The following is a 15,940-nucleotide window of genomic DNA, read 5'->3' on the forward strand; positions in this document are numbered from 1 at the left end:
ATGGTAGTTTATAGTTCCTTTCAGAATGTTCTTTCAGGCTTGTAGAAAGGGACTTTCATGGATCCTTGATTTTGTATACATTAGGTCCATGGAAAAATGTTCATTTCTTTGGGAAAGAGTCAATCGTTATTGTTGAAACGAAGGCGTCTCTTAATCTCCTGTGCTGCTGATCAGAAGTTTGAAATTACTTGTCAGCTAAAACCATGGCGTTCATTAAAAGTTTATATTAAAATCGTGCTACTGCAGGAGCTCTGGATTTAAAATCATGCAATTACTATTCGAAAAGGGGAAGAGATTGCAATTAGAGATGCTACTTTTTGTGATGAATTAGGGAGTAGGGAGACCAGTCCTTGGACCATTTTCTTAGAAGCAAATTGAGCAAGGACATTAAAAAAGCAGTAGGCAAACACTGACAGTGGACAAAGGGGACTCGTGCTTCAAGAAGAAAAAGAGAAAGAGTTAGAAACAGGGTTGCAAACAAAGGGTCGAATGGGGGAAGATACAAAGGTTGGAGAAAGGGGAAATCAAAGGTTGGGGCTGGAAAGCATTTCAGTGATGCATTTTCACTGGTCATGGGTAAATGTGTGTACGCGGCAGTGTGTAGTCAGTGTACGATTACTGCGGCATGTTGCAGCTGATGCTTCTCGCGTAATCCATGTTCACTGGGGGACCAAAGTAATTACGACGAACAATTCGACGCTGTTGCTGGGTTATTCCATATATCTAGTGTCCGCCCTCAGATATCAATTTTTACGTTTGAGTGTTCCTCTAATCTTGAATTATACGAAAATTCCAATTACTATAGGAAAGCAGTACATGGACTTTAATTTAACACTAATTATTCAAAAGAGGGAAGTGATGTGTTAGGTTCCAGACAGATATGACTCAACAAATTTCATTAAACATTTTGCCTTTATTTCTCTAATTAATACACCATGATACAGGATATAACTCATAATAGTACTAAAAGCCCCACAAATTCCTACATTAATTAAAGGCCCCTCTAAACTCAGAAAGAGTACTAAAATATCCTGTTTGACTATCTGTCAGTCAAGACGAAAGTCCCCCAAGGTCTTCTTCTTCTCGCGAAGTAACACCGAAGCAAAGAAGATTACACGTGGCATAAATGTCAGTCACACGAAGCATCGACGTCCATCAAGTTACATTATAATCTACATTTTGTCTTCCATTCTACACAATGACCAGCAATTTAGCGCAGTTTCCAAGAAGCAGTCGCGCAATTCGCAAGTGACTTGACCTGGAGGCATTTACATGTTGGAATAAATTATGCCTCCACCTTTTCCTGCTGCTTGTTCGTTGGCGAGATGAGTTTATGTAGCGTTTCCTCTGGCGAAAATTTTGAGGCTGTAAATGTGGATGCACCTTGTCGACAGTAAATTCGCAGGATTATGGGCCAAGGTACGTGTTGACGTTCATGAGCTTCGCAGATGCGATTCCTGTTGAAAACTGACGGCTTTTCAAACCGCCTAGCGCGTGTCGAGACCGCAATTAAACTAGTGAAGATGGAAAATCACTGGATGGACCAGAGGCAACGTGTGGGAGAAGATATACGTGACAGTATACAGGAAAAATTGTTTACTTCAAATAGACTCAAGGTGCAGGGGGTATAATTAGATAGGGAGTTTATAACGACAGGTTGTGTACTAGGTATACTAGTCATCAATATACTCTAGTTTGATAATTATGGGTTATGGCGAGTAGGTGGTCGGTGCAATCGGATTCCATGGTTCTCGAGTGCCACTGCAACTGCTGGCTACTGTGGCTATCAAGTTTCATAGCTGTTGGCCATCGCAACCTCTTCAGCTAGTATCTCCTAGCGTGTCTCCTATCAGAGTATATCTATTCGTCCTTTAATCATCCGTAGCTTCGTCTATTTCAGAATTGAATTCTATATCTGTGTCCTCGAGGAATCTATTAACTAAAACTATTCCACGTTAATAGAAATTTGACAGTGAAAACAGATCTTTCAGATAACCAGATCTGACAATTTCATTTATCTGTCAGTCCTACGAGTATTCAGATTCGTCTGAAATATTTCTGCTCGTTTATCGAATTTTCTTGTTGTGATATTAGAGAATATTCAGGCGAAGCTCCTTTAATCACAATATTCGCCCGATGGATTTTTCTACGTAAAGGCTCGCCGAGTATTCCAGGCAGAGATGTTGCAGAGGCAAACCGTAGCTATTACGGGTGTCTCTCGTGCGTTCTATTTGTTGAAATTAAATATCGGCGAGGGAATATCCTATTGCACCGACACAAACAGCCACTTTTTCTGCCACCCCGCTGAAACGAACTTTCCGAGCGCGTGCATCTCTCGTTTTGACGTTTCCGCGCGCCTGCACGTGATGGACGGGGATAGACAGAGATGTTTGTACAGAAATCGAATGAAATAGATATTTTTCCGGGAGCCACATCGGGAATCGTTATTTTGGCAATCTGCTCCCACCCCCGCGAGCTCTTTTTCGGTTTTAAATAGATTCTGCATCGCTTCGTGTCACGACTCGATGGAAAAACCGAATACGTGATTCGAATATTGTGGTTGAATATTGGGTTTTACTTTCGTATCCGTTTGGGGATGGATTTGGTAAATCCGTGAAAGGTAAACGCTTTCTTCGATGAATAACCGTGTAGCCTTATTTGACGATTGCTGGTTTCATTGCTTTCGTTTACACACACCCCTCAGATCCATCCTCCATGTCTTTCTTCTTTACAAAAGGTCTGAGATTGGGGAAAGCGTGCTCGAACAGTCGATTGATTCTACCAATACTATAAGATTCTCTTCTTCTTCCATAGTCGTTCTCTTCGAAGTAAAACGCTTGGCAGGGTCACGAGTAATCGCAGCGAAGCAAACGATAGTGGGGGATATCGCAGGGAACACGTTAAAAGCTTGAAGCAATGTTTCGCGACGCGACGACGACGATTAGCGCAGAAAAGCTCTTTGAAGCTGTACGCGTCGTGGTCGGCTTTGACTCCTGAACTTTAGAAGCTTTCAGGCTCGAACTGGGTGATGTACATGGAAGAGAGAAGGATGGAAAAGAAGGGTGGAGGGTGGTAAAACTTTAACAGGGTCTACAACAGTGTTTTACAGGGATTCCCTCGTGAATAGAATGGGCGAAATGTGTTTCTTCACTTGGAAAATTAAATTTGCATGAGGAGCAGTGAATTTTGATTACCTTTTGCTATTAGTACCTTCAGATTTTCTATTCATTTTTTATTCGTTAGAAAATCCACGATCTGAACGCTTTAGAAGTTTCCCTACAAGTGAATCAAATTTTTAAGTAGAATAGGCTCAGTCACTGGTCAGACATCGATTATCTTCGAACACTTCGACCACTGAAAGTCCAATTTTATATAGAGACCCATGATTTCAATGTTCCAGAAGCCTTATTAGGAGTAGGCCAGACTCTGCAGTAGAATAGACCCAGTTACTGGTCAGACACCAGCCATCCTCGAACCATTCAATCAGCGGAAGTTCAAAGGCGCCCAAATTCGCAAGGATTAAACCTAAAATTAATTTTCTAGGATTATGCAATTAGGTTATCCTCGACAGGTGGTTAGAAGGAACGCTGGTATCCGAAACGATCGTAATCCCTTCTAACTATCGAAAAACTATCCAGTTCTAGAGTTGTGGCGTAGCGGTTAGAGTCTTGGGAGCAATGATAGGGGAGTTCGAAAGCTAATCAATCACCATTCCCGTGGTTCAAATTTAGCAAAGTTCGCTACTGATCGCTGCAAATATTCCCTACTTGCAGATGCACCAACTGGTCCAAGCTCTAGGCCAACAAAAAAGTTCAATTCTCTGCCAAACTCTTCGAGAACGTTTCCTTCCCTGACACGAAGCCCTAATTTTATACGACCAGCCCTTCGATGCACTTCGTCATTTTATTATATCATCCCATTCGTGCACCAGGGAGATCCACTCCAAATAATAATTACGTGATTTTTTTTTTTACTGAATCTCAGTGCTCAGTGGCCTGAGGAAGCTTCTCGTTAGCGGAGGCCCCGTTTTTCCTTCTTGAAGGAGGCACAGAACTGTCGTAGACCACGCCACCACTAACATTTCCTATTCGTCTCTTTAGTGTGCCATTGTATAGTCGAGGGTAATGTCTGTTACGGTGGATCGATAGTCGCGCAGCATTCTCCAGGGAAATTCCATTAGCTTTACGACACACGATTTCGGCCAGCAGTTGATGGGAACGCGGGATTTTAACTGAAACGATATGCTCATACGTGTTGCCTTTGATCCTTGTGATCGATAGCAGTCTCATGAACCACTTTCTCGCCTCGAATGACTCTATTTTAATAGTAATAAAACTGGGTAGGCGATAATTCAGCGAGGGAGGTGCGGGTTACACTGACACTGGTATAGCTGGAACGAGGGCTGTTGGTAGTTCAAGGTTACTTGCCCCACTAAGTGTCCCGTCAGGCATAGTTTCTTCTTATCAGATTTTCGTTCATCATGGGCAACCTTTAAGGGCCTGAGAATTTTTCTATGAGATTGTTTGATAGACTGAATACTGACCTACTGATCCAGATTCTAGGCTTATTGAGGCCTTGATTGTTGCAACCTCGATACTTGCGGGTGGATCTCATCTATTATGTTGCGTGAAGAAACTGTAGATATGACTATTTATACAAAAAAGTATGTCAGTATTTAACAAAAAAAAGAGGACTCAAATTTCTGCTAATTCTTCTAAGTTCTTCTGAATCTATTTCCTCAGAAAAGTGTCCTACCACATACCCAAAGCGTCTCGCCACCCCGATTCTTTTTCAATGGTAAAATATTATACAAATCGAATATGAATAAAAGAGATCACTTGAATTCCTAAAAAAAATTGTTTCCACTCGGATCATTGGCACAAGAGTACATAAGTAAATCAGAGACACGGAAGCTAATAAATCAACCTGTGCGTGATTGTTGATAGAATGGAATAAATGGCCGTGGACGGGCGATTATTTGCTTTGCTCGCGTAACTCGATTGGTTTCGGGTCGTCGTGGATTAGGAGTTCATTTCTTCCCGACCCTGGCTGGCTGTCTCGCGAACGACTACGCGTCAGGAAACGAGCGTCATCGGTTGACGTCGAACCGTGACACAGCAATTATCCACGCTGAATTACGCAGGCGACTAATCCCGACTTACCTAATTACTCTCGCTAGGTCGATCCGTGACACGCGTAAACGAGAGGAATTAACAGCGATCCCCTTCGGGTGTCTTCCATTCAGCATCGTGATTCACGCAGTTCGACTTAAATTCCTTCCATGTTAAATGACTCCATTCTTGAATGAACACAGAGAAAAAAGATACTCTGTTTGATACACCGATGGCTCTTCATTTTTTGTCAAATATTCGATAAGTAGAATAAGGTCTCTTTTCAGACAGACTAGAATAACCCTGCTTCATTTAAGTACAGTAGAATACCCATTTGACCCTGTTCACCCTGCTCCCCTAAGTAGATTGAGCTCCCCTTGTTCACGCACCAGGCATGTAGAATGACCTCCGACAGTGGTCGTACATTTCCCAAATAGAATAGATACCGTCTCTAGTTAGACGCGCCGCAAGTAGAATCGCTACAGTTCCCAGACAGACAGGATTAAGTAGAACAACCTTCCTCTCTGTCCTGACATGGAAATCAGTGTCTCGGTAATATGTTTCGCAAATTTAGTTATAATAATATTACACTAGGACTTCTATTTGATTATTCTGAATTTCTGTTATTCGTGAGGTATGATCCGTGTTTCTACCAGTCTCGTGGAGTTTCTCGATCCGTCCCAAGTCAGAGAATCGTTTGGACACAAGCTAGGAAGCCCAGATTTTCTTGAATAAATAATTATTCTATTTTCACCAGCTGCTTACTACTCCCGCGTGTTTCGCTGGCAACGTCCGAGTAGTTGCCCGCCACTAAGTGTTCCCTGTACCTTCCTTATCAATTTAGGTCGCGGTTGCTTTTGTTTCCAGAGTTGGGCGACGAGTCTGTTAAGATGTCACCGCGAGCATGCGTACGTCGTGATACTGTCTCAGAGATTTAAGTGCCTTGGAACATTTGACGACAAGATTGCACTCATATTTTCGTGGTAAAGAAAGAAAAGGGAGTTACAAGGAACTGCTTGGTGGTGCAAGGAGAAGGCTAATTAGAATCTCGTCGATTTTAGTGCTCCTTCGATCTAGATAGAAGATGATCCTCCCCAGGGCGCGCGCCTACGCATTCGGTCACTGTGAATGAGTTCCGTGTGTTACAACGCGTACAAGTCATGAATGGGGAGAGAATGCACCGTATTGATTTCAGTGTTTCGCAACTACGCCCTTGCACCCGCGACACCCCCACTGCATTCATCTTCTCCACGTGACTATAATCGTGTCGCGATGTAATGCACCACCATCGGCCAAGTCCCCTTCAGTTCTGAATTACCTCGTTCCTGTTACACTATAGTACTACCATACTACTTCTCCATTACTATGCCACTGTAGGGCGATCCCTCGGAATTTCTAGGTCGATCCTTCGATAGTTCCAGGCTTCTCCTATCCCTCGAATCCCCTTATCACAAGACATGTTCGCTTACCCCTCGATCAGATTCTCTGATAATACCTTTGTCTCTGAAGCATAAGCTCGAATCTCCTATCTCTAAATATTCCCACACCTCTGCACCATTATTTCCCAGCCACACCATCCACAGATAATATTCTAATCTCATTACTCCACCCAGTAATATTAATTCCAAACAAAAGTAATCTTCGATTAATCGAGATCTCATTAATCACAATTCTACCTCATCTTCGTACAGTTCCTCACCATACCTGTATCTCGAAATCGCTAATATATGGTATTTCCTTTGCCCCTGCCATTCAGCCAACAATAGAACAGCTCGGAGATATTGGACCTCTCGCTGGGCGAGTTCTCCCCGAAATGCATCCTAAAGGAAACGAAATTTCGAGCGCTTCCGGGTGCAAGAGTCGCGAGGTCGATAGCGGTAGGACAACGTGTCGCGAGTCACGAGTATCGGCACGCTTTATACGGCGAAAGTTGGACCGTTGCCCGCCTCGGAGCTCGAAAGTTCAAAGGAACGATTCCTCGGGCGGACCGGCCAAGTTCGTCGAGCTTCCGACGCGTCCAATCAAGGTTCGTCGAACCAGCAGCGTTATCAGCGAACGGGCTCGATAAAGGTCTCCGATAATCGATCGGTGGAGAAGGTTCTCGGTCACGGGGAAGCTTCAGGGTTGAAGCTGAAATCCACGTTCTTTGGGAGCCCAGCGACGAAAGATTTCCAGACCCTAGTCAGCCTCAGTGGTGAATCTTTTTTACAGAGCTGGACAAACATTTATTAGCCGATTTATTCGAGAATCTCTCTTGGGGAGCCTGAAGGCGGCGAGTTCAAAAGGCGATGAGAGTAGAATTATCTTCCGTGAGTCACGCTGATAATAACAAATAAATATTAGAGTATCAAGCGTTCATTGAATACCGATACGAGAAACGTAAATAGACAATTGACGTAACTTCGTATACATGCAACGAGGAAAGACGCAGAAGACTTGATTTATGAGTTCGTGTTTGCAATTGAAATGATCTGTTTTCTTGTTAGTTATTCCAGGCGTGTAAATACGTCGGCGTGTAATTAGTGCATCTTTTTAGATAACTATTGAACATTAGACGCTGTTACATTCATGCATTTGAAATGTTAAGAGTGCAAGGGTAAAGGTTGTTTTACAGTTCATGCTCTGGGGGTCTGAGGATCACAGTTTGGGAAGATTGCTCGGTGATTTCGCGTTATCAGATCGACGTGCCTCATCTTCGTCAGTCTGATCATTTCACTCTGTCGAACAGCAGAAATTCAAACAAGCCTGCGATGCCAGTGGCGGAAAGACAGGCAGGTGTACTTGCCACCCAGAGATAATTACGTGTCAACATAGGTACACAGAGGCGTGCACTCGTGCCTAACGCGGCCTGGGCGTATCTTCGCAGTGATAACGAGTCGTGCTGAATTTTGAAATTATTCTGTGCTCGAAAGTGGCTGAGTAAAATCGCTCCAGTTTGTAGGGAAAAATGATGGACTCCTTTTTATATGAAATTCAAATCTGAAGATATTAAAATGCATCTTATATTCTGCTTTTTTTATAGGGAGAAAGAGAGAAGTGTCTTTCATTGCTAGAAGGAGGACCCTCATTCTTCCCCAATACTGTATAATTCATTTAAATCCTCAGATATTCAGCACTAGCTGCAGTACAAGAAAACTACTTTAACATCCTCTCAACACCCAGGACCTACATTAATCAAACGACGAAGTAGATCGCCCCTCAGACGCCTCCAAAAGCGATCCAATATTTGCCCAAATCACACTCGATCTTCCTCAGGACCCACCTCAGCTCTCAGAAACAATCCTCAGATTAACCACCCCCAGAGCCTCCCTCGAAGAAAGTTCCATCTATTTTTTCTTAGCTGGGGTCTCGTTCAGCGCAGGTGTCTCTAAAACTGCAAGAGTTCGCAGGGAACGTCGGCTAAGGTAAACTAGCAAGGGTCTTCAGCGCTGTGTATCCGCCTTTCCAGGTGGTTCGAGGGACTGGGGCGGCGCGAGGGAGAGAGAAAGAGAGAGGAAACATGGCAGAGCGTAGCACAACACAGGCAACTATCGTGAGGTGGTCGGATCAATATTCCGTCCGGTCCATCCTCTGACCCATATCTCTCTTTCTCTCCTACTTACCTGTCCCCCCGTCCGTTTCCCGAGCAACCCCCTTCATCCCCCGACCGAGAGCTGGCCTCTCGTTGTCTTTGACCACTTCCGAGCACCGTTGGATTTGTTCAATTAGCTTTCGGGGCTTGTCGTTCGTTCGCAGGCTTTTTGGGATCGTTGATCTTCGACCCTGCAGAGGGATTTGCGGTGGGGCGAGTCGATTCAAGTCGATTTTAATTTCCCGAGGCAACTTCGGTAGCCAGTTTTCAATTGCCATCCATCGAAAACTCGAGGTTCTCCGGGAGTCAGTCGATTTTGATTTAAGTTTGAAATTTCGCTGAGGATCGATACTCCTGGAGAAGAGAGGGTTCTACAGAGTAAAGAAGTCGAGTGTCCTGTTAGCCTCATGGAAAACAACTTTGCCCTCGTCTTATGGTTGATCTTCCACTTTTTGAAAGCAAGTATCCAACTTACAGGGTAACTTCAGCAACCCTCTTTCGTTTTCGTGTTTGGTTTTGGAAATTCAGAGGATCCACGAAGTTAGGAACGAGAAACATGAGGTAGTTCGCGAGGAAGAAGGCTTGTTTGCTAATAGGATTTTTCCAAGCGATAACTCAGGTTTTTCGCCAGTGATTATCACCGCGTTTCGCGAAGAATAACGTTGCTCCGCTCTTAGCACACACCTTTTTATTTTTCCCTCTGACCCATTTTCTATCTCTCCGCTCTCCTTCGACTTCCTCGGTCCACAGTGTTTTCTCTTCCCCTTTACCGCGCCAGCTCTCCTCCGGTTTTCTTCCCATCGCCCACTCCCACGCCGCCACCCCCCGTTGTCTCTTCGCTTTTGTCCAGCGTTTCTTACCTCTTTCCGCCTGGCGTTCGTTTTTCCCTCGCGAGCCTTTCCACCGAGACCGACCATTCGCTCATTCATTCACGTCCATCCAGTCACGACTCACTCGTTACTTTTCATCCCCTGACCTACATATCCCCCGTCGTCTTTTATTTACGTATCCTGCCTGCATTCTTTCGTCCCAGCCTCTCGATAAATGTAGAAATCGCTCCTCTCCTTCCTTATTTAACCCGAGAATATCTGAGATTATCGACGACGAAGAACTCTGAAAAATGTTAGTAGGAAAGCAGAGGCTTCAGGAGGCAGATTTTTCATCTGGTCGATTGAAATTTACTCTCTCAGTGACGCAAACGAGTTGTTCGACCCTGTATGACAGTGTTTGAGCTCTTCATTACCGCGGACTTGTGAACGATGAATGTAATCAGCGTCAGAGGCAATTTCTTCTTTTTTCCCCCTTTTTTGTGGAGGCCATGTAGGTCATCTTGAACTGTTCCTCGAGTTGGAATATTTCGCGCTGAATATGGAACGCTTCATTAATATCGGTGTAAGTGTCAGAGGTTGAGTCATCCTGGAAGAAACGCAAACAGCGAGCCGAGCGAGGCACAGAAATTCTTGACACTTTTCGTTGTCTATCTGCCACCTGTCGGGCTGTCCGTCAAGTCAGCGACAATCCACTCGAGTCGATTTACTGGCACGATCTTACGTACCTTGCAACAGTAACAAAGATTCGTCGATTGGCTCCACGCCAATTCCCCTCGTCGCTCCAGAGTTCCCTTTACGGAATCTCGGCGCGCGAACGTTTCCTAAATCTTGTTTCGTACAGGCACGTAAAGCTGCGGTCCTACATCCGTGAGGAGAACTGTGGTGGAGCTCCTGCATCTTTCATATCGGCCCCAGAACCCCTTTGGGTCGCGTTTCTGAGTCTGCCAGTGACGATAGAGAGAATTATTAGACTGCATTACGGTGCCTCTGTACATTTCTAATGAGTTATGCAAAGTAGCATTGAATTAGTTCCCTGAACAGTCTATGAAAATGTCATTTATTATTAGAAGCACATTATAATTTTAAAGTGGTCTCTCCTAGAGTTTCTCAAAGGAGATCATTTTTATATTTAGTAATTAATAAGAATTGTGGTTTTTATGAATTTCAGTCTGTTGGAATTTTTATAACTCTTTACCTTAATATGATTGCATCGTTTACTGTGATCGTGTGTAGTAATTAAAACTTATAAATGACATTTTTAAATGGATACCCTGGGAGCATATTAACGAAGATTGACATTGGCGAGCGTAACAATTACGCGTTGATCGTGTCACAGTGAAATTTAGAAGGATTACAAATTTTACTGGAGCCCCATCCCATCATAATTTACTTTCGACAGTCGCGATTGCAGTTTTATGTTCGACGAATTTTGATGCTTGTCGCAGCTGGGGTCGACAGTAAAGCGTTCCGAGCGTTTGATTGCGTCGCGGCATCAAATAAACGCGATGAATTTGGAAAATATCGATTGCCCGTCAATTTGAGAGGAAGTTCCAAAATCAGCTTTGCTTTTTCGTTACTAGAAAAATTTCCAAATTTTGTGGAGCGAAATGCAAATATCACTGATAGTCACTTTGTTATAAAATACACTTTATATTATTCTTTAGTAGTTCTAATTACGATTTATAATATTTCACTTCCTGATTCGTCAATATTTTCAAGAATTTTCATAGTTATTGTGAGTCATCACCTCGTTTTCTGGTTCAACATTCGAATTCGCGGTTCAAATTTTCGCGCCAGCAGCGCCACCATCTTAGCAAATCGGCGTCACTGCGCAGATTTGATTTCCGCGCAAGTCGCGATCCGATCGTCATGGAGTGAGCACGCGTAGTCGAAAAATCGCAAAAGAAATGTTCAATCAGTGGAAAATACAGCAAGATTTTGTAGTTTATTCATCCAGGAGCTCTACTCGATACTAATGATCGATTATTTTTGGAAAACTTCATTCCTAATTGTGGAAAATCGACAAGGTAATGTGACGTCACTTTCTAACCACTACTTTGGGTGAGAATTTATCAATCTTTAAACTGTATTATATCAAATTTGGAAAAGAAATGTGAGGAAATGCAAGTATTTCTATGTTCCTAATTAGCTTCATATCCAAATTTTAATATTTTTGAATTTTATATATATTAACATTTTTACACTTCGATGTTCTAACCTTAATAAACTATTTTACTTCTGAATAGCTGTATTTAAAAATTTTAAGATGTATGCAAGCTTACGAATCCTACTTCTTAATTTTTTGTATTATCAAATTCGAGCCATTGTAATATATCTATATTTTCAAATTTCTCTATTTTCAAGATTCTGTACTTCTCATATATTAATATTTTCTTTTTATATTTCTTGAAATGTTATATATTCCTCAATTTTCTACTTTGATGTTATTCCCTTGTTATTTCATAATACTACTTATCGACGACATTCGATACCAGGCTATTATGTTGTTCCCTTGCTCGTCCCTGAAGGCTCCGTTTTTGCAGATTAACGAGAGACGCTTCGAGGTCCTTCGATGTATACCCGAAGGCTTTAACGGTCGTTCTGTTTGAAAATCGGAATTCCTACAGTCGAGGAACTGAAGGGATAATCCCAAGAAATTTGATCGTGGCGCACGATGTTATTTTATCTGGCATATTTCGTTGAACAGTGTATCAAACCGCATTGCAAGCTGTTTAGCTACTATTTAAGGTAAGACACTAATTTCCTTGAATCCTATACATAGCCAAAATTGATCCAAAATTAGCAAAGTTTTTTGGAGTATTAATGAAAGTAAGAGTTCGCGATTTCGGTAGAGCTATTCTGAATAATTAATCATAAATAACGAAACGAGATCAGTTTCGCTGGATCGCCAGTCGAAAGCTCGAATTTAGTGGAACAAAATATGGCACAGGAAAATCCACGAGCACATGTAAAGCATGCGTCGAGGAGATTAAAAACTTAATGTCCATGCAACACGTCTCGTCGGCTTGTTTTTGTCAGGCAACCTATTTATACGCGCCTTTTGGCAGCGTTACGCGAGAAACTTCGTCACGTTGATCATACCCACTGTCACGTTGTTCTTTCTCATCTGGCAAAAATTTCCTTCATGCTAATATCCCCCCTCGCATCCGCCTCACCGTTTAAAGTTAAGATGTTACGCAGTTCTCATTGAATTTCCATACGAAAGAGAATTCTTAATTAGTGAAATCATAGAATTAGTGACAGAAATAATAGTTTTTCCTTGACAAAAACTCGCGAACTTTGAGTGAAGAAAAATAGCCCCCTGTTTAAAAAATTATAGAATTATTTTTAGAAAAATGATCGTGACAAGAAAAATTTATAGAACTAGTGCAAAGAGTAGTTTTTGGTTTAGAAAAAATATCGTGGGATTTGTGAGGGAAAGGATAATCCGTGGTTTGAAAAATTATAGAATTTATACCAAAAGAATAATCCTCGACTTGATAAATTATGGAATCTTTACAAAAAGGTGTAATCTTCGTAGCTGCCCTTATAAATTGTATCTACTAAATTTCTCTTTACAAAATAATAAATTGAAGACTGATTCCACAAATTCCATCTTCCTGGATTCCAAGATAAATGAGTCTCCAAGAAGTAAAAATCCCTGTTTCCAAGTGATATATAGATGATCGATATTTTCAATTTAAAATCTCTGTCGCCTTGTCGCAGCAACGAAATGGACGATCGAAGCTTTTGGGCCAGCACTTCGTTCGTTATCGCTTCGTCAAAGCCACATAAAGACTAACAATTATGTGTTGCTTTGTCGTTGCGAGCCTGACTCGCTTCAGAGGCGCTTCTCTCGAGGTGGAAATCGCAGGGAAACGCGATCAACTTCTGAGCAAAATGTCGCCAAAAAAGATAAAAGACGGAAACAGTAACAGGATCAGCACCGAAAATTGAACACCGAGTCATTTTTCTCCTTGAACTCTCGTCAATAAGCGAGAGGGGCGAAAATCGAGCCAGGATCGAGAAAACTGGATCAATTCATTCTTTAAAAATCGACGAATTTTATAATGGATATTCGATTTTTATCAGGACCCGATCAGTTGTTCTTCGATCTCTCGATTGATTTTCGTCCATCGAGGTGAATATCTTGAACCTAAATTTCTTGGAAAATATTCGATCTTCCGATAAGTCAAACAATTGGACCGTTTTTGTAGCAAATATCTCGTGAATTTTCATCGTTATCGAAATTTGCGTGAAACAATCATTTATTTTTTTATTTTAATTGTAATTAGGTATTAATTAGAATAGGAAGTGTAGGAAATACAGAACGTAGTATTTCCAGAAGTATTATTAAATGTAATTAATATTAGACATAGGAAATGTCTGATGCTAATTAGAAAATTGGTATCTTCAGAGAGGATTTATGTGGTAAGACTGGAAATTTTCATAGCGCTAAAAATTTCCAGTCCTTCACATAAATCTTCCTTCTTGTGTTAGGATAGAATGGAGGGGGCCACAAAAAATGTGTCAAAATATCACTGGTGTTCACAATCGATTTTCTATAATTACATTTTTAATTAATTAACTATAAGGTCGATTAAGTGGGACAGATAAATGAAAATTCGGTATATTTGCTAACCACATATTACGAATTTATTTTCTGTTCTTATTATTAGGCAATAAAATAAATGTATGTAATATTATTGCAAATTTCGATAATCGTTCGAGTTAAATTCATGATTGAAATTCTATCGAAATCGTCTCCTTTACAATGACATCGTTTAATGAAAATGGAAGCAATCAATGGTAAAAATGATTTTAAATTGAGATTCAGGAATGTTTTATACATTTGTGATACTATTGTTTTTATCACATTTTGATTTTTCAGTTTCTTAACAATTTATTGATAAAATTGCCTTTTAACATTTTTATCAAACAACTATTTCACTTTTACTTGATGAAAACTCGATGAAAACTCGATGCTTTCACCCATTTTAATTAAATTCGGGGAAAACCATTGCATGCTTCCATTTTCCATTTTAATTTTCGATTTCTCCCAAATATTGCTTTGTAAATACTTTGCTCGAAACTATCACGATGAACATTTCTTTTGCTAAAAGATATTCCCTTTAAAAAATAATTGCAACTTGCAACGCAAATAATGTGCTCACGATGACAAAAATGCGACCGCTAATGAACCTTAGATATAGAAATAAAACAATACAAATTAGGAAACATTAATAAGGATCAGAGGATATAAACGTAGTGATAAGTTTATTTTTAATTTCTTGTAAAAATGTGTTTCTTTAAAAATCCATCGATAATTAGTAGCACGATGATTACACACGCACGATAATTTTCTATTAACTTAGGCGATTTACTGTATTTTCATTGTACATACTGCGATACTGTATTATATTGATATAATTGTTGATTTCGTATTACTAGTAAATGGTTTAACTATGATTATAAACAAAGCATACATTGTAAAAAAACAGGTAATCAATGAATTTTTATAAAATATATGTAAGTCCTGAACTGGTTGTCTGGCCTAGAACGACCTATTCCACTACTATCCTCGAGATCACTATCTTTCATTATCCACGATCTCCCAGGCAGTATTTTTATTCCTACTGTAAAACAAAATTATTTATTCATAAAAGAGTAGAAATACATCCATGAACACTGTCCATCTGTACTCCTACAATTAGCTATCTTTTATGAGTTTATTTTCTGGTCAACGTAAACTGAGAAAAAGTATTTCCACCTGAAACAAGCTGTAGTCAATAGTTCAAAATTTCCCTCGAAGTTTCAATTGTCAAGAAACTGTTGAAAAATTGAATAGTAAAAGTTCCTTGTACCTTTTTTCATTCTTGACTATCCAGAGTTCGAATCTTGCACAAGAGAGATCGTCGAGAACAAACTTGGCGACTCGGAGAGAACAAAATTCCCCGCGTCAAATCTAATAGAGACGTTCACTCCTCAACGCGTGTATTTTAAACTTTGACTTGAGATTCCATTTTCACGAGGCACGGTGCATTCAACGTGGTCTAACAAGCCACGTTTCCCTATTCGATGGTTTTGCTCGCGACAGAGCTCGTCAAGATATAGAACACGGTTAGAAATACTAATTTATTTAGAAAAATTTATTCTCAAAAGTGCTTCCAATATATATAAAATTATAGATTTTTAAATAGATAGAAGTCAATTTTATTACAGATAATTCTTAGAGGAATAGGTTATACGGGCAGAATTTTTGTTGTTGAGTATAGGAACTTAAGTGGTACGAGAGATCGAATTCCCATTGGCTTGCCCAAAGGTAAATTCCCATTGGCCAGACCACCAGCACGAGCTGTCTCAATAATTCAATACTCATCTAGCAACTAGTTTTGCTCCATGACTGATTCGAGTCGATTGGTATTGGT

General features: G+C 40.8%; 1 protein-coding gene and 1 long non-coding RNA gene across 4 annotated transcripts in view; both read left to right on the forward strand.

Moving 5' to 3' along the window:
• The window catches only part of LOC143182170 (serine/threonine-protein phosphatase 2B catalytic subunit 2), a 113,782-nt gene that overhangs the window by 24,620 nt on the left and 73,222 nt on the right, over positions 1-15,940 (forward strand). The gene's annotated exons all lie outside the window — the stretch shown is intronic.
• On the forward strand, positions 11,393-15,043 carry LOC143182346 (uncharacterized). The gene is made up of 3 exons (XR_013002425.1): positions 11,393-11,539; positions 12,056-12,260; positions 13,239-15,043. It is a non-coding gene; the product is annotated as an uncharacterized LOC143182346 (long non-coding RNA).

This window comes from Calliopsis andreniformis, chromosome 8, assembly GCF_051401765.1.
Source record: "Calliopsis andreniformis isolate RMS-2024a chromosome 8, iyCalAndr_principal, whole genome shotgun sequence".
Classification (NCBI taxonomy): domain Eukaryota; kingdom Metazoa; phylum Arthropoda; class Insecta; order Hymenoptera; family Andrenidae; genus Calliopsis; species Calliopsis andreniformis.